At 41.3% G+C, this 24,425-nt stretch overlaps 1 long non-coding RNA gene across 3 annotated transcripts in view; it reads right to left on the bottom strand.

Annotated features, from left to right (window-relative positions):
* LOC136017792 (uncharacterized) overlaps window positions 1-24,425 on the bottom strand; it is an 83,185-nt gene that overhangs the window by 32,273 nt on the left and 26,487 nt on the right. For all 3 annotated transcript variants that reach the window (XR_010614092.1, XR_010614090.1, XR_010614091.1), the window contains one exon: window positions 13,377-13,472. This is a non-coding gene — a long non-coding RNA (uncharacterized LOC136017792). The remainder of the gene's footprint in view (window positions 1-13,376; window positions 13,473-24,425) is intronic.

Genomic DNA, 24,425 nt, shown 5'->3' on the forward strand with positions numbered 1-24,425 from the left:
TCTTGATAAAGAAACGTTCATGTTTCAGCCCCTTTGAGCCCTTACATATAACTTTCCTTTCCTCCACCACAATGTTCTGCTTGCTTTGGGATCCTCTTGTCTCTGAAAATCCATCTCTAGGAAGGGAGTTGGGGGGGTTTATTTTGCTTGAAACTGCAATGCTCAGACATGTGCAGCCTAAGACAAAAAAAGCAATAGAGCATTATTCTTCACCATTTTTGATCCATTTCTGCTGCGGTGGCAGCATGAGATTTGAAGTTAATCTTTATGCTCACTAAAAAGGCTGAATCCTCAGTTGTTATGACAGACACGGCTCTGCTTTCACTTCAGCACAAGATGTCTGATGAAAACTTGTCTCGATAGCACTAGAACCCAAAGTCAGGTGTCCCTGTGTGACCCCACATAGTCATGTAGGGAGAAGGATAAACAATACATTTTCCTCAAATATGCTACTCATTTCTCTTCCAAGAATAGCCCCTACAGACTACCAATAAAATGGCTTTTTCAGAAGCCGTTAATCATACACAGAAATGCAGAAAATCTCCAAGGTATCAACAGAAAACAATGATGAGAGTCCTCAGCCCAAGAAAGCACATAAAACATGTTAGTTACAGCATGTGGAAAACCCTGCTGACTTCTTTCTGAAGAGCCCAAAGTGTCTTAGATTCCAGGAAACTATTTGCTATTATGGGTTTGCTAATACTGATGTGAGATCAGGGTGCTTTGGGCTTTGCCTGTGCAAGATCTAATGGAAAGCTTAACTGTCCTTCTTTTCTAGAGCCAACTGCTTGTTTTAATTCTCCTCATCATAAGCACATTCAAAAGTGAAGACCTAGAAGAAATGTGTACTAAGGGTTCCCAAAATCCTGCAGCTGAGAGAAAAGTGCAAGAGAATTATTAGTCTTTCTATTTATTTATTTGTCTTGAAATACTGCCCAGAATGTCATACAACATGATAGGATGCAGGATCTGTGCAGATAATAATTCACAGTCTAAATAAAAAGACCAGCCAAAAGCTTCACTGGGTGCTCACATCATGCCAGCCACTTCTTAGATGCTATCAACCTAGATGCCATAGCCAAGTCACAGTAAACACTGATCTTTTCCTTTTCTTCATCCCCTCCTGCTGCTTTGAGCTAAAGCCCATGCTCTGGAAGAGACACAGCAGAGACTGGAAAGAAAGTCAGACTGGTGATGCCAAGATACACAGGCTTTCCAGCCACAAAGCAGGGGCACTCCCTGAGCAATCCTACATTTGCAGGACTGTCCTGGCAGTTCCTTTCTGTCTTCCTTTATAAGGAGTTGGAAGATCTTTCTTGCCAGCCAAGATTATGTGGAACCCATGCTTGCATACAGCAAAGAAACATAAAAAGTATATTGTCCATTTTAAATGGGCTATGTAACATTCTCTGCATGAAAATAAATAGTCTTAAGCATCAATAAAAGACCTTTACTAGTTATGGAAATGCTATTTACAACATGCCTTGGTAAATTTTGTCCTCCCACTAAAGTAGGAAAAGTGTTGTGAGCTCAGGAAAAGAAATGGAGAGAGTTTATCTGCACCCTGCAAAGCAATCTCCCTTTTTGCTTGTTGCTGGCTGTAAGCTTTGTTAGGTGATTCATTGGGAAATATTTCAATAAAAGTATTTGCCAGGACACTAAAAATGTGTTAGATTTTGAACAGTACTCACAGAACCTATCCAACTGAGAAACAATCCATAGAAACAGTTGCTCTGAGGAGTTCAAATTCAAAAGACATAATATTTTGTCTTAGAATTTCTTAAGGAAAATTGTAAGTGAAAAAAGTGGTGCTGAGGAATAATCTGTATGAAGCCATAGGAGCTCAAGCCTTTTGAACTCTAACTCAGAAGTATCCATCAGCTCCAAACCTCATAAATTTCTTTAACAGAAAACGCATACTTGGAAGGTAATGCTTCATGTTAGTGTCCAATTCTTTCAATTTCAGAAGGAGTTTCTATAAGTATACCCTTTCTAGCCTGGGGATCTATACACTACTGTATAGCACATGCTCTAGATAACGTTCTAGACAGAAATGTTCTAGATAGCTGGCCCAAGTTGCTCACTAATTGGGTGTATGCTGCATCATCACTTGTGAGGAGTGAATGCCATTGTACAAAATTTGCAGTCCTGGAGCAAGTGACAGCTCTGCTCACAGTTTCTACTGCACAGTTCTTCCCACCAGATGAGAGCTGGTCTTCAGGATACAGCCCTATAACTTTCTTGCACAATGGCTGCGTAAGAGGAATCCCATTCTGGCAAGGCACTTCACGTCTCTGTCACATGCTGCCTTTACCAGCTGAGGATGCTCCAGAAGTAGCATTTTCCTACACAGGAATACAGACCTCCTACAGGCAAGGTTTGGAGCAGCCAGGAATCTGGCCAGAGATGTGGTCTTGTTTCATCGTATAGGCTCAGGTTTCACCCTTGCATGCTTTCTAGTTACATCCAGGACAACACTGAGGCCAGAGAGCTTAGAAGAGCTTCTCAGTCCCACAGGATAGACACAGCTTCCACAAACACCCCAAAAAGCTCATAAACAAACAAACCAAGACACACAGACAAAAACCAAAACCCCACTTATTTCAGTCCTCACCTGGTCAGTGTACAGCTATACCTCTTATAGGTTTGGCACCACCAGCTAGGAGCAATACCTTGTTGTAGACCCAGTCCATCCTTCTCATCACCCTCACCGTTCAGTTGCTTGAATCCAAGGGTACCAAATTCCCTTTAAAAATAACCTTCTTTTTCCTTTTTTTCAGCCAAGGCAATTATTACTTGTCATAAATCAGAACTGCCAGCTGTGAAAAACATTCAGTTCACTGTTCTAAAAATGCTTTGTAATTGTTTCTCTCTACAGCAAAGAATTTTCTAAGTACTCTGTGGTGCATCCAGCCAGTCAGCAGATGTAGTGGAAAAAGTACTGATAAGACAATCTATTGCTATCAGTGAGAAGGGATGGAGCTCCCAGAGTGCACTCACCGAGCAGAAAGTGCAGCACACTGGCAAATCTTTTAGGATTACATTGCAGATGAGGATGTTCAAGAAATACCATCACATAGAATGAAAATACGGTATCCAACAAGTTAAAATCATTCCTTTACCAGATCTAGGATGTGTTTCTTTCCTTTTAAATTGTCATACCATAATGAGGATGTATTCATGTGAAAAGAACAAAAAATTTTCTTTAGTAGTTAATGCCTAGGAGAGAGTTAAGGATTAACAGCAAGCCTGAAGAAGACATTGCTCCTGCAGATGGTATTGCCTACAGATGGAGGCTGCAAGAAAGAAGCAAGTTGAGAAAAAAAACTCTTGCTTTAAGTAACTTCCTTGCAGTGTCTGAAACAGAGCTAGAGCATGGATTGATGAGCTGCTTGAATCTCACCTGTCAAAAAATACACACGAATTCAGACAGACTTTGATTTGCAAGAGTTTCACGTTTCCAGACTTCCCCTTTGATATTTTTAGTTCCAATAATACTAAAATGAAAAGAAAAAAGAAGTCGTAAATAGGTGGGGCCCAGTAACCAGGAAAAGTGATGTTTCGTTCATCTTTGGAGGCTTCTCTGAAGTTTGAACTTTTGGGGAAAGCCCAAAATGAGAAAAGTTCTGGAAAAATGAACACTGAGTGGCTTCACTTTGTTCAATCTACCAAACAGAAAGCCAGTGGGGTAGGTTGATAGTCTTTCTATATGTTAAATGTTATTATAAAGGATGATGAGTTCCAGGTTATTCTCCACCCTAGTGGTTGAGGAAGTGGGAATGAGGATAAGGTGGAGGAGTGGGGGAAATGCTTTATTAGCAGCAAAGATTCTTTCTGGATACTAAGAAAAAATATTTTCTTAAGGTAGTAAAGGATCAAAATACACTGCCTTTAGATGTGCAGAAAACCTTTCATTGCAATTGCTGAGAACAGTTAAACTGTGGTATGTCTTGGGAGCTGCATGGGCTGACTTGATCCTTCCTTGGAGCAGCGCCTTGAGCTAGAAAGTCTCTGGAGCCTCTCTCCAGCCTTTCACTCCCAGCTTTCTATGTGATACCCTGATGCAACATCAAGCAGGAACATTAATTCTGCCTTCCTGTGGCCAGAGTTATAGTGGTAAATATCTGACTAGGGAATTGAGATGAAAAAGTGTTCATGCCGAATGAGAGCATGGATGACAAAGACAGCCTTCAGGCCAGCACCTGAGCAATGAGGGAACATAAATGTTTAGAGCAAATCCAGCTGTAAAAAGCAGCCCACAGTCTGAGCAGAGGCAATACATCTTCAAGGGACAGGATTTCTGCAGGAATTAGTACTGCTGTCTAGAAAGGCACAGCTTCTGCTTAGTAAAATGAAATAATCTCAGGTGAGGCCCTGATTCTTACAGCCTGATTTTGGGGGTTACACAAATGGTTACTTACACTATTACAAAAATGCTGGCTGTGGAGGTAGACTGAGTGATTCTAACACTAGGTCCCACTGTGCTGTCAATAAAATCAAAATGCTTCCAAGGCAGAAGAGCTAGACCAGTGCAGCGGAGCAATTCTGAAGCAAACAGGATTTTTCTCTCCTGTGGCAGCAGGATTTTGAAGCACTGGCTTCACTGTCACTGCAGCAGCCACCTTTGGTGTCTCACCACTTTGAAACCCTGCTTCTTTCTCACAAAGAACCATGTTCATACAAGTAGTTGCTGACATTCAGTCTTACTTCTCCCACAGGAAAGGAGAATGGATGTCACTGCTTCTTTGCTTGATTGCCAAGAGGTGGTTGGCTGTCGTTGTTCCTTCTTATCACTAAGCTCTTCTCCTGCCCAAACCTGTCAGCTCTTGTAGGCTATTCTGGTTTTGACAAAACACAAGCAGGAAGCAATCCCTCCCTCATACAAGGCAGCAGAGTCATGGTGCTCCTAAACTAGCTGTATCTTCTCACAAAGTTTTGGGATGAAAGGAATACTAATTAATCATTTTAGCACTACTAATGGCTGAGAGCCAGTATTTTCCAAAGTAAAATGGAAACTGAGACATTCCCAGGTGTGGGAAATACCTGGGAATACCAGCTCCATTCTCAGAAAGATGTGAGAAGTCATACTTTGAGGAGAAATACATTAGGATGTGTGTTTGAATGTCAGAGGCCATTAAAAACTGAGCACTCCAATGCAGAGTTATTCTGAAGTCTAAGCACTATAAGCAATAAGCAGTAAATCGAGACATTTCAGGTGGAAGAGCTACTCCAGGAGAGAGCAGCAGGCACTCGCTGCAGCCCTCCAGCAATGCTGACAGGCTAGGATGCATGATGTATGTGTGCTGTTAGCAATCAGTGGCAGGGCTTCAGCTTTGAAATGCTCATCAAACAGTTTAACACTTCAATGGAGCAGCATAATGCAATTCATTTTGAAGGTGCTCTATTCCCATTCAAAATGATGGCTGGGCCATGTTTATAGTGAAATTGCATTTTTCCTTATAGAACATGCTTTCCAGATGCCGAGAAAATGTAAATTCTGTGTCAGATGCTAACTCTCAAGATGGGTAATTTGGCAGCAAACTCGCATCAGGCAGGGGGATACATTAAAGACTACAGGAGAGCTCAGCACAGTACCTAAGAAGGCAGGTCAGGCTGTGAACCTTCCCACTCTTTCTCCCTTTCTGCATTTCTGCTCCATCCACACCACAGCCCTCTCGCCCTGTGCACAACTGAGCACTGTTCAGCTGCCAGAAGTGTCACACACAAAAAAAGCACTTACATAGCAGTGATTTATGCTGAGTATTCCCAGCTGTGGAGATCACACAAAGGTACTGACAATATAGGATCAGCTAAACAGGAGCCAAGGAATATTTCAGCAATGATAATACAAACCATGGCAAAAGAGAGGACATGCACAGAAACACACTCTCTTGCTGGAGAACCACAGAACATGAAGAAAATAGGTTAGATATGTCCAATGCAGAGAAAAACAGTAATATCTGTTTGGCTCCATTGGCAGCCACCTGTTGATTTATCCACATCACTCTTCCTCTTCATTCCATTAGGTCCTCATGCACAGGTACCTCATTTCAACACCTTCAATGCTCTGTTTACCTCTGCCTCTCCATGCCTAGCCTCTCCTGCCAGGCTTCAGGCTGACCACACACATCACACATTAAGGACACTCCTGTTGTCGAAGAGTCCACCCACCCCTTTTTGTTCAGCTTTTTCAACTTATCCTCAAGTTTACCCCTGGGTCCACACTGAGGTGCCTCTGGAGAATCATTTTGGCCACAAAGAGGCAAAAATTGCATACAAATTGTTCTTTGACATTCCATTTCTGCTAATCCCTACCTGCTGTTCTAGTGGCCTTACTCTTCTCTGGGCTCCTTCAGACCATTCCTACATCCCTGAGTCACTTCAAATCACAATCAGGTTCCCACCAAACCTCCAGCTGCCACCTCCATAAGTTCTTCTGCCACCTCCAAAAGTTCTTCTCCCACCTCCCATTTCCTCCTCTGCTGTATTTTATTGGCACACATGGCCATGGTTTGTCATCCACACTGCTCACCTAAAGGTGCTTTATGACAGAATAACAAAGCAAACAAAACCCAAAACCAAAACACACATGAAAAAGCAGCACGGAAAACCAACAGAACTGCAGGGGCAAAGTGGACATACACTATGAGAAAAAGTGCAAAAAATTAAATGAATGTACAAATACTTTTTTAATACAAAATATATGTGGAAAGAAAAACATCTGAATTGAACATTTGTGCACTGAGAGGGTGACTGCTCTATTTGAGGCAGGGTTACTTGTTGCAGAGGCCTCTCTGTGAGAGTTCCCACAGTTAAGGCATATAAATTCTCATAGCCTAATTTCCAGGAGTGCTCATCACCTCTCATTGGTTTAACAGCTTTAGGGGGACCTCTGCCATACTCAGTAAATGCCTGACTTTCAGAGAGGCTTTCCATTTGTCCTTTTGTAGACTGCAATTTGAATCCACAGCCTTTGGAAGGCTCAGAGGGCTAGAATTTGCTCTTTCAGACAGGTGCAATTAGCCCCATCTGCACCTGCAATTCACTTACAATTTTCTGTGATTTCTAGTGCAAAACTGGGGTGTGGGGGGGAAGGTTATTTTAGAAAAATCATTGTTGGGAAATAGAATTTTCTGGTAACATAAAGGAATCAACCATCTTGGATGACAGGACAGGGAAATCAAATACCACTGTGCAGTTAAACCTACCCAGCAAGCAGCTAGGGCAGTACTTACATGCATTGCCAGACCTTTCTTGAACATATACATGCACATCGGATGCAATCCCAGGCACACCTACAGATTGGGCAAAGAATAGATTCAGAGCAGCCCTGTGAAGAAGGACTTCGGGGTGCTGGTCGATGAGAAAATGAACATGAGCCGGCTTCAGTGTGCATTTGCAGCCCAGAAAGACAACCATATCCTGGGCTGCATCAAAAGCAGCGTGACCAACAGGTCAAAGGAGGTGATCCTGCCCCTCTACTCTGCTCTTGTGAGACCTCACTTGGAGTATTGTGTGCAGTTCTGGTGTCCTCAACATAAAAAGGACATGGAACTATTGGAACAAGTCCAGAGGAGGGCCACGAGGATGATCAGGGGACTGGAGCACCTCCCGTATGAAGACAGGCTGAGGAAGTTGGGTCTGTTCAGCCTGGAGAAGAGAAGGCTGCATGGAGACTTCATAGCAGCCTTCCAGTATCTGAAGGGGGCCTCTATAGGGATGCTGGGGAGGGACTCTTCATTAGGGACTGTTGTGACAGGACAAGGGGTAATGGGTTAAAACTTAGACAGGGAGAGTTTAGACTGGATATAAGGAGGAAGTTCTTTCCTGTTAAGGTGGTGAGGCACTGGAATCGGTTTCCCAGGGAGGTTGTGCATGCTCCATCCCTGGCAGTGTTCAAGGCCAGGTTGGACGAAGCCTTGGGTGAGATGGTTTAGTGTGAGGTGTCCCTGCCCATGGCAGGGGGGTTGGAACTAGATGATCCTGAGGTCCTTTCCAACCCTAACTATTCTATGATTCGAAAACTACATGGCTGATGCTAAAAACTGATGCAAACGATGCTATTATTGCATAGTAATGCCCTCTGCAGTGACCAAGCTCATCTTGTATTCTGTCTACACAACCCAGGATCAGTCTTGGTCTAGTCCTGACATCTCTGTCTGCTGGAGCAAGCATCAGACAACTTATCCTTAAACCAAGACAGCAGAAGTGAGTGAGCAGCTGCTTGGTACTTAGTTGCCAGATGGGGTTAAACCACGACAGAGGCAATAGCATGATAATATCTTTCATTGCCTTTCAAAGAACCTTAAGCCCATACTGCTATGTTCAGGTGTAGAGGCCAGAAATCTAAACCTTGGTCTATATTTACAAATGAATGCACAAAAGGCTGTATGTGCATGACAGAAAATTACAACTGCCTTCTGCTCTGCTACTTGTGAGGAGTGAAAGGGCAGATGCACATCCTTGTACACCTTAGATCTACTAATACCTCTTCTGCAATTTGTTTTGTAAATCAAAGTAATTTCACCAGATTCTTCCATCACCCTACAAAGAATGGATCCTATCACACTGACTTGCTGCAGTATAGGATGGGTGCAAGTATGTGGTATGAAAAGTATGGAGGCAACTCACATGATCACTGTAACACCATACAATCCATTGCTAGGTAGTTCAGAGTGTGGGAAAGGTTCACCCACCTTCCTAGCACTGATTCATACCAATTTTAGTGTTAAAAGGGACTAGAATGGTCACCGGTATGACAGAATTTCACCCAGTAAGCCCTTCACCAGACACATAACTTCTGAATGAAGTTGATCTTATTTTTAGAAAAGGCATCCAGTTTTGATTTAAAGACTTCACGTGACAATGAATCCAGCACAAGCCAAGGTAAATTGTTCAAATTATTAATTCCCCTTGCAGCAAAAACATACACCTATTTCTAGGCATAATACATCTGTTCCTCCTTCACTGGTTTTCCAGTAATCAGGGAAGATGCTTCTCTTGGTGAAATAGCTTTTTGAGAGAGAAAACATTCTCAAAGCCATAGATATTACAGTCTACTCATCAATAGAATGGTAGATGCCTGGTTCGTATGGCTTGGTGCCTGCAGAGCTGAATCAGACCCGCTGGGCACTTCTTTCGTGAACTGACACTGGTGTAGCTATGATTTGTACATTGCAGGGGGAAAGGGAGAGGCTGTGGGGACAGAGCAGGAGGCGGAGCTGCCCGCTGAGGGGATTCAGCATCACAGCTCCCTGGGGAAGGAGATAAGCATGGGAAACTGAACCAGCAAAACCACCTGCCTTGCTTAGGACAGGAGTCCCTGAGCTGTTATCATGGCCCCCCACTGCCCATACAGTTCCGGTTTTGTGACTTGACCAGGAGCAGATTCAAACACAAATGGTAGGAAGGGTACTCAAGGGGCTGGAAAAGCTCTTAGCCTTGCTCACATCACAGGATGTGAAACAACCAGCTGCACAGTGCTGACATAAAGGCTACAGTCAAGAAATCTGCCCCTCTTCTTGCCAGGATCAAGCAAACTTTGTCCAGAGACAAGCCAGCAGCCTTACACTAGCAAGCATTAAGGGATGAAAGCTCAAAGCTTTTCTATCTTGACAACAGCAGTGATTTACAACAGCACAAAAGCTCTGTAGAACAACTTAAAGCAAGGCTCCAAGGAGCCAAGATTAGTTACCAGACAGCAGAAAATAGGAGCAATCAATTTTGTTCAGCCTAGGCTGAAGTTCTGCAACTTTCCTGAAGACTGAAAGAAACACAAAGGTATTTGAACGTCATTTTTTTAACCACTGAAGAGAAGATGATCCAAAAACTCACAGGGAAAAATACTGCTTGGCTTATGTTTGGCTTGTTGGGATGCATAAACAAAATTTAAATAATAGAGATTAAGATAAATGAGGATGCAGTTAAGATTTTACTGTTCCTCCTGGGGCTAGTCTTTGCCATGCTTACTGCCATTAAATAGGACCTTGCTCCTAAAAGAGTTGACTGTGAACAGCAAGATTATTCAGAGAAAAAACACTTTATACAAGAGCCTAGATCAGACTACAGGAAAAGAAAAGGCAGGATTTGAATAAAAAAGTGCTTTAGGCAATTGGACTTCAGCTGTGCTGAACTATATCCTCGGTTTCTCACTGCTCAATGTGTTGTCTTAGTTGCATATTGTCTCATTTTATCTTCAGTAGGTGATCCAGAAACAATGGGAAGAAGCAGACTAAAGGAAACAATGAGTGATGATGAGGGCTTTGAACAAAGGGGTTTGTACTTGTGTTTTTTAAATAAAATGCTTTCACAGAAAGGCTTAACAGAATTCACCTAGGTAGTAATACCCTGCTAGATTAAAGGCTTAGGCACATTTGCAAAACAGAAATGAAAACTCTGTTTAATCATTGTATTACAATATTCATTAATATTGCAACAGTTTTGAATTGTACAATTACACAAATATTTTGCATTCTACGATTTGATTCAGTTATCTCATTTATTTCAGATTTTATTAGCTGTTTGCTTCAAGTTCATTCAGTCAGATACTCATTTGGTTTGCAGCAGCAGTTCTTCATCCTAATGGGAAGAACATAGCCACCTCTCATATCTCAGTGCTTCTCGGGAGTCTCTTCTCCCTGAAGCATTGTTCCTTTCACACAGGGAGGTAAGTTACTCTCCCACCTTTCCCTAATTTTCTTAGAGGAAATATCCTGGATAAATGACTGGTATTCTCTGCTTGTGGAAATCTTCCCAGCTGCTTAAGGGTCTTTCTGCTCCCTTCTCTCATCCCTGAACCTGTTGCTGTATCACAGCTGGCAATTCCTGTCCTCTTCACTGGACATCTCCCCCACCTTTAATGATTTCCTCTTCTGTCCTCCCATACTACAGTACAGATTAGAAGAAGGGGAACTGATGCAGGTGTCTGCTTCTGAGGCCACTAAGGTCAGCAAAAGAGCATGTCACTAACTAACTGCTTAGACTGTTTATACTGGTGCTGTTTGTATGCAGCGTGAAAATGAGGATTCCTCAGAGAGATTTGTTCAGCCCAAGCCTTGGAGGATTTTTTATTAATTGTGCAAAAGTTACATACTCTCTCCTCCCCAACCTCCCCAATACACAGGGATTACCCAATTAAACCCAATTATTTTAGGTTAACAAAACAAGTGAACAAAAAAAGACCAAAATGAAAGTCCCCATCAGGAGACCTCCACAAATACATTCTTGCTCCCCAGGAGTGCCTGATCTGGGAAGCAATTTGTTCTGGCAATAAAGTATGGGTTAAATATACAATATTGAAGTGTGTCTGTAAAAGCAATAGTTCCAATTCCCTTGTCCACTGCTGAGGCATCTCCAATTTAGAGATGACTTCAGTATTTGGAGCCAAAGATTACTAGGTACAATCCCTCTATGGTCTTAACTATATCTATAAACAGATAAGGCAGATCCTCAAGAAAAGATCACTCAAGTAGATCAACCTATGCAGACATACACATACAGACAAGCGCACAAGCACACACACACACGTTCTCTGTTCCAAAGGTTCAGAGCTAGGGGCAGGATTAAAGAAGAATTTAAGTCCCCACAGTCTTTTCCTGAAAGTGAATATATGATAACAGTTTGAGTTGAATCATCAAAAGCAGTCAAAGTTGAGACTGAGGACAATAATATAACAAGTACTGCAGGTTCACATGAGTAATAATTCACATGATTAATTCTGTTTAAGGGTTAAAAAAATGGATAAAGGAGGATTACTGCAGCCAGCCCTAGGCTTTGAAAGATTTGAAGGCCCACAGAGAAAGAGACACATTTCCAAGCTAGAGGAGTTCCTTCCAACTTGAATGGCAGAGGGAAGAAAATAAGAAAGAATAACGAATGTGATGTTCTAATGCACTGCAAACTGAAAATCTTTCCTTTTTCATTGCAGAAGAATAAACTTGGAGTCACAATGTGATATAACCACACAAAATTAATAATACCTGCCATCCAGTACTTCAGAGGCTGAAAAAGTAAAACAGCTCCTTCAATGCCATGTTGGCAAAGAGGGTCAGGCACATAAAATAGCTGACAAATACCAAGTACCTGCTTGTGAAAAAAAATCCTACTATTTCTCAAATAAGGATTCCATTTGGAAAATAACTTATACACATTTGGAAAAACAAAATCAGCTTGTTAAACCAGTCACAAAGATGGGATCTCAAAACAAGTATTTCTACTTGCTGCTAAGTATAAAACAATTGAAGATTTTAAAGCTTATGTTTAGACCTCATCTATCAAAGGGTTCTCTGAAAGAACAATGTACATTAAAGATATTAATTTATACAAGATTGGTTAAAACCACATTACACCACTGAGTTCATCAACATTATTTAAGACTGTTTTTATTTAATTAACTCACTCTGGTAATAGACTGAGAAACTGAAATCAGGGTACTTGTCAACAGAGTCTGTATAGGAGTTTAATCCAAACTTTCAAGCCCCTATAGGTATTCCTAATACATAACAATGATGCATTTCCCTAAAATAGCTAGGCTATATACCTCAGCCTTACACACACATATAGATAATGTGAATGTTAACCAGTGTGCAAAACTCCTCACCACCAACCACTCTGTCCTGTGTAATGCAGAGGGTACAATGCAAGGGCTGACCCTGCTCCAAACCAGGCACCCTGCTGTGCTAAATTGCTAGCAACCTGCAGTGTTCACTATCACCTCATCTTCTGGTCTGCTCAAAGTACCTAGGTCACCTACCTATTGCAAACCAATTTCAGGAAGCTGCTAAGTAACCAGTCATCCAAACTGAGTTGTCTAGGTCACCTGCAACAGCAGCTTAGCCGCTCACCTGCATCAGCATGTCCCATTGCAGCAATAGCACCTTTCAGAAAAACTACAGACAAACGGACTAAATCTAATCCACCTCCTAAGGGAAATTAAAATCTCAAAGAAGGCTTAGAAAGACAACAGTGCCTGCCAATAATGTCTCAATTGTTATTAATGGAAGGTTATACCACTGTGGAACTTTTCTTCTCTCTTTTATCCTGTTTAAGGTGGTTTTCAAACCTGCTCCCAGCACAAACTTGTGGTACTACAAAGAGGTAGTTCAGAGAGTAGCAAAGGGCTCAACAATTTCCTCACCACTGAGGGAGTTTAAGCTGCTCTTGGAGGCAGTTCTGGCTACTCCTAGGAAGATGGCTCACTTAACCAGCTTGGCAGGCCGTAACAGCATCTCTCAAGTTTACATTGAGGCACTGAGAGAAGAAAAACACTACCAATTCCAGCCTTCCCCTGCTGCTGCCAATCTTTTCTGATGGCCTCCCAGCTGAGGCCAGTACACCCACCACAGTGGGCACCTCTGTTATTTAAAATCCCCACTCACCATGGAACGTGGTTTGCTCCCCCCTGGCTCTCAGAACCTCAGGACAGGTCAGGTGTGTTGCTGAAGTGTCATCCCCTGTGAGCAAGTCCTTTCCCTCTGAAAGAAAATGATTTATAAATATGTAAGTGTACAGCATTTATCTAAAACCCAGACAAACACAAACAATTGCTACAAGGTCACTTGGGTAAGAATTACTAACATTTTGCATCACCTTTTCTCACTGTGTATCATTAAAGAATGGTTATTACTGCCTTTGCTGACTAGTTTTAAATGGTTCAATTCCACTGGGTTTGTACATAGAACGTTGCATTTTGAATTATAAATTACACCAAGATCAGTGTAAAAGATCTATTTTTTAAGTTTATTTTTTTTTTACCTGCAGACCTGAAGTCACTTTAAAGCAGGGAACATCTTCATATCGTACGTGTGGACCTCAGTCACTTCCTCAATGCAGTGAAAAAGACCCTAATACCTGTATAGGTGAAAGGGTAGCGTCTCTGCCAGTGATGTAGGGCCTTAGGACAGATCTTATTAGACACAAGAAGTGGTGACTGTGGCTGAATGAGAATCAGGCCTATTAATTCTGTCATTGAAACAAAGCTGCAAAGTTTTTGATGCATTTAAGACTGCACATTTTGTATCATTTCCTTCCCACTACACATCTACAGGATATTTCCTTTGTCGAAGCTCCTTTCCTGGTCTGGTTGCCATAGTACCTGAGCACCTCCTACAGCAGTTATCCTCACAGTCTTCAGTGAGAGAGAAGTGCAATTACCTTCACTTTATACCTGGGAAACAGGGTGCAGGGAGGCTAAATGACTTGTTCGAAGTCATGCAAATATTATACTGAAGGACTGTGTTGTATTCTCATCAGCTTTACAGTACAGTGTATCACCTTTAACTATTGTTTAATGGTGTTTTTAACAGTTGGACTCAATCTTAAGGGTCTTTTCCAACCTAAAAGATTCTATGATTCTGTGCAGAACATGTCTGAGTTCTAGATTGTTAACATCAGCCTAGAAAATCCCTTCTTCACCTTAGCTGCTCTTTATAGAGTATCATCCAGCCATTCTCAGCTGAGTCTTACAAAGACAGGGAAGCAAGGCATGCAAGAAAAGAAAACAACTGTGTAATAGAGGTAGAGGGCTGAATCTAAAAGATATCTGAAATAAAAAAAGACCCAACACCAAATTAAAATTAAAGCTACTTTTTTAAATTTCTAATTGTCATCAGATGCTGTGCAATCGTTTTTAAACCACCAGCACCTTCCTTTTATGTGAGACAAGTGGATGAAAAAATGGTCTGAATACAAGTCTTTGTTTAGCTTTATTATCTGCTATTCCTTTTTAGCATTCTGAGCATTTAACTTTAAAAAATGGTGTTGTTTTGCTGCTGTGTTTTCTGATTGTTAGTCTCAAGGCATCTTGGTGGCATCTTTATAAATCTGCCGTAGCTGGTAAATATTTCTTGTGGTCCAGTGCTGAAGACTGAAAAGCCCAGATCACTTTTAGATGTCAGGCAATTAATGTAATCCAAAGGAAATGAAAGGTATGTGCAATTGGGACTACTCTTAATAACAGAGGGTTCATGACTTATGCATCTAAGGGGAAAAAGATGAAAATCAATAAACTATAACATACAGAGGGCGCTGGAAAAGCTCTTGAGACTGTGAATGCTGATTCATTGTGGATTATGTGACAACTAATATCTGGATGAAAACCATGATAAAGATATTTATTACTCATCTGCTTCAAATGACAGCCATAGTATAGTTACACAAGGCTGCATTATCAGTTTCTAATTTTCCCTCTTTCAGGTCATTCCTGTGTTTTAAGTAAAGTCAAAAACAGCAAAGAGATATTTGTGTTTAGAGATGCAATGCTAGTATTGATGGCTGTGTTCTTAGCCAAAATACAAGGGGAAGAGGGAGCTAAGCTGGTGGGATACAAAGGTAATAAGGCACAGGATCAATAAAGTGTGCATATAAGACAAGATCTGAGACAAGTTCCAGGTTCTTCATAGCCACAGGGATGCTATTGCAAATAGAGCACAGGAGCAGGGATTTTAGCATTCACTCAAGTAGGCATTGCTATCAAAAGCAGCAAACACCCAGCAGGTACCACTGAAGGCTATGGGAGAAGCCAAGTGTTTAGCACTTCAAAAATCAGACCAAAGTGTGTGGTAAGGATTTGGGAATCTAAATGCAGGTCCCATCTACTTAGTAAATTTTTTATTTGGTCAACCATTCCCAGTGCCACAAAAGACACGTAAAAGAAGCAAGCCCAAAAGCTTGTTTGGCATGGGGCAGTCCAACATGCCAGCAGTTTAGAGGTGAGTAAAGCAAGGGGACAGGCTTTGTCTGCTTCACCAACATTCGCTAGCCCAGCTGGGGACATTACTGCCCTGACAAAAGGAGGGCAAAACCTGGAAGGACGCAAGAGTGAATCTTTCAACCTCCAAAGTCCCTCCAAACGGATGTGGGAGAGCATGAATGCCTGTATTAACAGGACACAGCACCCCTTCTGTGGATTTTCCACGCACCCTCACATTTCAGACCCTGGTGTGTCTCTGCCCAGTTGTGGCCTGACCCCTATTTAAATGGACTTCTGTGCCATTAGCAGTATGTCTGTGTGCATCTCTTCAAGCCCAAAGACTCAGCATTCCAATTTGTATCTCGTGACTAGTTCAGCTTGAATCTAGTCTTTCTTCCCCTGGACTCAAGAAGAGCTCTGTCTGTATTAGGATGGCAGGATCAGGCCCTTTTATGATACTGCCAATATAGAATAATTAAAGCAAACTAAATGAATAATTCCAGCAGATGAAAATTAACTCAGCCACATAGATAAAAGCATCTCCTGTTATTTGAAGTGTCTGTGGAGCTTCACCTTTAAACACCATGGCAACCAATGCCATTACTGAGTTCTTTTTAGATCTCATTTAAAATGTAGGAAAATTGATGCTTTATTCACTCAAGGTTAGGTTTGGGTTTTGGTGTGGGTTTTTTTTCTTTATATATTAAAAAAATGCGATTTGGGTAAGGCCCTGCTTTTAACAACTAATGCCCTTTTTTTGCAGTAGCTTTTCTCATCGTTCCTCATACAGCTTTTCCTTCTCTAGCTCCCTGCAGCATAACCATTTAAGCAGCACCAAACATTCCTCTCTAAGAACCACTTATCGATCTGTTTTCTACTCTTTAACATACCCTTTCCCAGTTCCAAGGGCTGCGTCTCCACTCAGGGCTAAAAGCAGTGGCTTAGTATGTTTTTGTCTTGGCACCTGATTCCCTTAAGAGGGCACAAATGCTGTGTGCTTTTCATCAACAAAACAATCACTCATTAATCCTCTCTACCAATTTGGAGCCAAGTATTCACATGGTTATAAAATAGCCATGCTATACCTCCTTTCATATACTGCAGGTGCAGGGAAGTGGCTTCCTTGGCATGGTATCACACAGCTTATTTGTTGATTTGTCCTGCCTGGTTTGTATGTGCGAGCTGTGGTCAGCCATTTCCTTTCAAAAACCAGCAAACATACAGAAAACCAAATTCTTCTCCAAGACTGATCTAGCTTTAAGCAGAGTAAAGCTGAAAACAGTATAAGAATTGCTGTATGGAATCAGCTGCTGAGTCAAGCATCTAGTGACCAGTCCCAGACACCTCGGGAAAAACTGATTAACAACCTGCCGTGGGAACAGGCAAAAGGCTTCTTCATCATACTCTGTTATACATGTCTACACCATGGTTGTGCTGGAAGTGTCTACAAGATTTAAAAGATGCATGAGAACTGCCAAAATGGATCAAGATTCTGGCCTGCACAGGTCCTGCCGCAGGTCACCAGGCAACTGCAGATCCATCAGAGAGAGGCTGCAGCAGAGACACAGGAGATAATTGTCTCATTCCAAAAAAGTTTCATCCAAGCTACTAATAAAATTTACCCTTACAACCTGAAGGATGACATACCAGTTACCTTCCCAAATCTGCTAACATCAGCCTTCAGGATGTTTTTGCTAGTTCAATTACAAGTTCAATCCTCTTTTTAATCTTGCTCTATCTTGGCTGCAGTGATGCTCCTCCAGGACTTAACTCCACTGTTTCCATACTGCTTGCTGTCATTATCTAACTGTTCACATCCTGTTGGAAAGGCCAGAAGTCTACCTTAGCACTAAAATATACAGGAGGGAGTTTATACCAGAATAACATATATGGGCCCCTTAGGTCCAGCTACGAGCTGCAGTGGAGGCACCATACTTTTGAGTCAAACTGTCCATTAAATAAATGACTTGTTCAATAAATTTTGCTCTTCCTCAGTTCATTGACTGTCCCCCAAAAAACCATATTCATTTTTACAAGTTTGTTCATTACTCACAGCTGCTTAATATATTCAAGAGTGCAAACTGCTCACAAGGTGGTCATAAAGAGAACTTAAACTGTAAGTGGTTATTTGGTACTCTGTGTTAAGCTCTGTCTGTCAGTGGCTATTGGGTATTGATTCTCCCATCTGGATTAAACATTTCTGATTATTCCTAAAATAATGTTCAGTTGTTCCTTATACACATTCTGTTTCATCAGACCACTGAAAGAATTTACTTTTCCTTGAGAAACTACCTAAATTAAACTTCAGCCATATAGGTGTCCTTGAACAGTAAATGGAGGAGGAATGAGCCCCCAGGTGCATCTGGCAACTATGGGACCAACCTTGACGCTGCCACTGACATTCTGGGTGACATGAGGCATGTCATTTTACCATCCTGATTCAAGGTTAGAATGTGTAAAAGATCTTGACTGTTGCATAAATCAGTTAGGATGACAATTTGACCCTGTAATACGCTATATAAATAGCAGGTACAATTAATGATGTTGAACATATTAAATACATAATTCTACCCACCAACAAGTTTTACTCTGAGCCACCCTTCCATGGAACTGTTCATTGCAAATGTGCCAGCACAAGAACCTCAGACAGTGAGATCCTTTAAAGGGGTCTAAATCAACAAATAATTTTGTGAGATATATGCTTTAATGAAATTTGGGCTCACCTGCAGATAAGTTACAGCAAAGCTTACACAGATCTATTTTGTCCTCAAGAGACTTAAAAAACTGCTGCACATTCCATGATTTGCACATTTTTGCTCACTTAACATTAAAGTAATGACATTTTCTACTCCATTCTGCACACTTTGAGTCAAAGCAGCAATGTCCAGATCTGAGCTTTCAGCTCAAAAGACTAATGTAACTCTTTGCTGCCCCTGTAACAGCAACAGGAATTTTCAGGGATGCAGATAATACTTTCTGGGTTGCCTAGACTGCTGCCTGCTAGTAGAGAATATACCATTCTGATACAAGTGGGAGTGCTGACACAGGTGTTGAATCTAAGATGAGGTATAGATAGACTGTTTTCCCACCAGTGCAAATGTTGTTTGTTTTTCAGTAAACACAACACTAGTGTCATGCATACTTGATCAGCCAGGATCTAAATATCGGCAAGACAACTAAAATCAACAACATTTAAGAATTTCTCTTGTCTCTAACTTCCAGGAAATCTGATTATAAGGTGTGGCTGGAATAAGAGCCCAGTATATATAGTATATATAGAATAATGCAGCCCTGTGAAACATACATCACATTATAAGAACAAGGAAGAGCGCTGAGTGAGAACTACAGATTTCCTTTGAATGGTTGATTTCTGCAGACTTATTACGAGTTACCCAGTGTGATACTGGATCGGTACGGGCTATGTTAAATATAGGGACAGAAAAAACAACTTTATCTTTGCTATTGGAACAGACATGGCCAGTCCGACTGGGGTTATCTCAAAGCCATCTGCCTGCTGATGGCATTGGTGACATGAAGCTGAACTAACATTTTCAGTTACCATAATTGTCATACACAGTATGAGTAACTTTTTCTCTGGAACAGCTTGTTTACCAGATGAGCTATTGCATCCATCTACCAGCAGCATTTGAAATTCACTGTTAGCACGTTTCTTTAATGTCACTTGACTGAGTGACCTAAAATATGCTTGCAACCACAAAATGTACACACAGATGCATTATTAAAAAAGATTCTAAAGAAGTGAGGAAAATGAAATATTGTACCATAAGCCAAAATGTAATCTTCACAGACACCATCTTATTAAAATCTGAGAAGCAGCCTTTTTAGTACTATTCCTTCTACTGATATATGGAGAAGTGCCTAGGATATCATATTAGCTCTCAGATTCATCCACTTTGTTGTTTTTATGCCAGGAGCAGCACTCACTCTCCCACAGCCAAACAATACATACAGCATATACAGCTGTTATATTGTGTGCACTTATAAATAGTTGGACAAGTTTAGCCCTGGAATAAATATGTCATTACAATTGCGAATCATCAAACCTGCCTCCTCCAAAAAAGATTTGTCCTTTTGTCCTTAAAACTGGATAATATGTGCTGGAAAGTAACATGCTTTCATGGAGCTGGCTTTGACCCCTTAACAGAGGAAACGGGGAAAAAAACAGAATGTACTGAGCTCTGTATATAGCTGGTCAAAAATTAGGATGTTTGATAAACTGATATCTGTTATCATTCCAAACTCAAAGAAAGAAAGGGATATGCCTTAAAAGAATAATTCAGAAGACTTCACTTAAAAAAAGATACTAACATATCTGATTGTATGTGTGCCCACACAGCTGCATACCCCCTGCTCTCGTTCTCCTGTTCAGCCTAGCCTCTGGCACTGGGTTACATATCCCAGACACATCACTGACACAGAAATCCCCCAGCTCCATAAGAAGAGAAATGTCACAGTACCAGGAGAGCCACTGGCGAGCTGGAAACCTGGTCAGTGGAAGAGAAGGACACAGCTATCACTAAAAATAGATCACCTCAAGCAGACCATGTCAATATTGAAATGAACCATGATACTGCCTGGGGTTTTTTTCTGAAAATTGTTTTGACAAAAATTAGAATTTTCTTCTGAAAATATTTTGATTGTGTGGGAAGAGGAGCAAGTTGTTGCTTGGGGATATTGGGAGGGGGAACATTTGATATTTACAGGAAACTTTCACCAAATGAATTCCCATTACAAATACAGTGCAAGCGGATGAACAAAAGCCACAAAATCAGAAAGACATCCTTCAGTAAGCTGGTTCAATGTAACTTACTATAAAATGCACACACTATCTTACATAGGTGAAAAAAAAAAATCAGTCTAAGTAGTAAGTCGGCTTGCTGACAGCTCTGTTAAGATGTTCCTACAGCACAGAAATTCAAAGGCATTACTGATGTCCACCCTTTTCCATATACTACATGCAAGTCAATTGGTCAGTATTACTTCTGTCATCAACGCAAATCTAATGAAGTTAAATTACAAACAGATTTCTGTAATAAATAATTGAGACCCACAGAACAGAAAATGTTTCATCCTTTGTATGTAGACCATAGCTATGTAGCTGCCCATAATGAACTCCACAACTGCACTTAGACTAAGTAGAAAAGTTCCTGTAACCAATTAAGACTCATATGCCCAAAGTAAGAAACATATATCAAATGAGGTAAGACAGAGCTGAGATTTTACAGGGACACAGAGGGATACATAAAAGGTTCTACACTTTTCCCCAGCCCATGGTAATATCTACCTCCACAGTAATTCCCTACTATCTTCCAATGCATTGCAAAATAAATGTGGTTTATGGAATTTCCAAGACATAAATTGCAAGAGGAAGTCTTGAACATGCTATTACAGCGGTATTTGGCCCTGATGGTTCCATTATTTCTCCAGAAGGCAACATACCTATCAATAAAACACCTTGTTATTGCCAAGATGCCTTACTCAGGATGTTCTTTCTAGGATGCCGGTGATAAAATAAGGTGGGAACGTGACCTGATGACATAAGCAATGACAGAAAAAAATTATTACTTATCACCTTTTGGGCTCCAAAACAAACAGGTTTGGCTGTTAGAAATATTGCATTAGACAGCTATCAGCTTTTGCAGTCACACACTCAAAGCATGTAACAAGGCAGAGGGAGGCTTATGGGTATGATTAGGATACAGGTTACCAGCATCTCTCATGCTGGAGAAGGAAGAGACCAGCTCCTGTGGGAAAGGGAAGAGACAAATCAGCTGCTGTGCAGAGCAGGATGAGGGGCTGAGATATCCTCCTCACCTCCAGAAAGGGATCACCACCTCACCTCCAGAAAGAGGCCTGATCTGCCAAGGTCTGCAGCTGTTTGCATGAGGCAGTCCGACACCTTGGTGCCTAACAGCATGTCAGATAATTAATCTCCTATTTCCCCATGTGTCTTTTTTTCCATTACCCTTTTAAATCATTCACTTAGCTTGCTGCTGCACCATCCTCACAAACAGCCCTGAGGAAAGAGTCCCTTCGCAATGGGATTTTCTGCCCTGACAGCTCACTATAAAGTCCCTCATCAGCCTGGCTCCACCACGCCTGTGCCACTTCACAGCTTAAACAATAGGAATAAATCAAGTAAATGAAAATCTGCATCCTGCAGGCCTAATGCAAGCAATTGCATCCATTGTAAGAGCCACCAGCTCTGATTTACCTTCGAACCTTGCTTCTGCCTTGAGGGTGCCTCTGAAGTACCCCATGACTAATGCCCCTACATTTAGTTTTGTAGCAGAAGCCAAGGAGAAATTAGAGAAATAAAATGGAAAAAATAATGAGAGCTCATTTCAGTTTATAATGGTATTTTCTCAGGCGACTAAACATTCATTTGACTTTTGGTAGTGTTGAATTTGTTCTCCATTAGGGCAAATATGATTTGGAGGCTAGCTTGACCTCTGAAGTGTAGAATTTTTCTTTATCTTTACTGCTGGCTTCAGTTATTTATCAGGTCAGTGTGTGTGTGCTCAGATTTCAGGAAAACTGAGCAAAGAAATGGAATTAGCACTGAAGACAAATACAACTGGAGAAGCTGGCTGTTGACTCAGATGAGCAATTTCTTTCAGGCTGTCACTAGCCTCAGTACAAGATGAGATGCCTGTCAGAGTCCAGTATCTATCACCTAAAAATTCATTTCACTGTATGACAGGAATAAGAAAAAGCATTAAAAAAAAAAAAAAAAAAAGAGGCCCTACAGCATACAACTTCCACACAAGTCTGAGAAAAATAAAAATCTAAAACCCCAGGATACGTATTTTTAGGAACCAAGATTGCTGTAAAAAGCACACTTATTAGCACATTTCATATAGAAGAAACAAATGCTCTTGAAAGGCAAAGTCAACTAATTCTCTGAAGGTGGACAGCTTATTCTGGCTATTCATCTGTGAGAGAGAGGGACCAGTTTCAGGTTCTCTGTGCAAAAATGACAGATTTTTCTGATTCAGGTCAAAATATTTCTTTATCTCCTTGGCATGTGCAAGTACCCATGTTGGGTATTGGCTGCGTTAAGGTTTAAATGTGAACACAACTCCTCTCTTAGTATTTTTCATATTATCTTTGTCACAGCCCCACTGTAGTGTACCAGTAAGTTTGAATGCATCCACAGGGGATATGAGATTTTGCTAAGTAGAGCATTGCTAACTTATTCAGCAAAAAGTCATCCAGGACAAAGACCTTGCTCAAGTCTGTTTTGCTGAGAGCTTTCGTTAGGAAGAGAGAGACTAAAGTGGGTTGGAAAGCTATTAGCAAATCTTCCTCTGTCCCTTGAGGAACACTAAGCCAGACTCAACAGGGCTAAGAAGCTCTATGATACAATTAAAAATGGCTTCCAGCTGCAAAAAAAAAAGGGGGGGGGGGGGCAAAAAAGCACACCACAACCTCAGCTCTGTCAGTGGGAAGTGCTCCATTTAGCAAATTCAAGTTTTAGAAATGCAAAGTGCAAACTATAATGCTCCCTATTGAATAAACGGTACAATTTGCTATGTTCAGCTGTGCTATATGAAAGGTGACATTTTGCCCAGGAATATTTCTCAGAAAATTAAGGATTTTTGGTGGTTATTTTTTCATAGATCACAACGGGAATTTCTGCACTAGTGAAAGGTGCCAAAAGCAGCTGCAGATAGTCAAATCCAATTTATTCCTCAGCATGAACAGTGAGCAGCAATGCAAGCGTCTGCAAACATGCCTTAAAAATGTCCTTGAAAGGGCCCCTTCCAGAGGTGAGCAGGGAGCTGCAAGTCCCAGCTCCATGAACATCTGCCTCTCACACCCATTTGCCAACAAAGGTGTCAGGTGCTCAAAGCAGCCTCTGCAGGGCATGGACATACTCACACGGGAACAGAGTGACATTACAGCTCATTTCACCTTAGGACCAAGGAAAGGTGTTTTTTATAACACTATCCAAATACGCATCAGATCTCATGCAAGCCAGGCACTGCTCATAGACTGAGGTCCTGAGCTGCCACCTAGGTTGACAAGTTGCTTCTTGCTCCCTCCCACCTCATTCACCTCAGGACAGGGGAGAAAACGAGGCTGTAGAGTGTGAAAGGAAGAAAAACAGTCATCTTCATTAATTGAAAACAAACTGCATAAGAAATGATTTCTGAATAGCTGTGTCTCTCTCAGTACACATTACTCACCTGCTGGCCCTGCTGTTAGAGCTCAGTGGCTCATTTAGATATAATGTTTTCCCCATTTTCTTGAGAAGATACTTTCCTATCAAACTAACAACTCCATTCTACCAAGAAATTTGTGAATCCCAGATCTTTCATTTGTTCTAGTAGTAACGGAACAATGACAATTTCTACACCATGGTGTATCCCCATGCATCAAATATACCCAACTGTGCTGCTGATTGATAGGTAACATACAGCCTTCTTCAGCAAAGTGCTGCTCATAGGAGCAGAGGTCTTTTGCAATTAACACTGAAAAGATAAGTGGGATCAACTTGACTGCTGCACAAAGGGCCAATACGTGACAGAGCTTTGTTTGAGTTTCCCAATTAGAGAGAAGAGAAAATAATTTGCTCATAAACATCCTCTCCGGGACACCAGGAACAATCAAAATGGCTATTCCAGCATCTTGTCCCCACAAAGTACAGTAGTGCACAGAGCAGTGAGAGGTAGAGGGTTAAGATTCCCTACTCCAAGGGTGGACTCAAAAA

The sequence above is a fragment of the Lathamus discolor genome, chromosome 6, assembly GCF_037157495.1.
Source record: "Lathamus discolor isolate bLatDis1 chromosome 6, bLatDis1.hap1, whole genome shotgun sequence".
Lineage (NCBI taxonomy): Eukaryota > Metazoa > Chordata > Aves > Psittaciformes > Psittacidae > Lathamus > Lathamus discolor.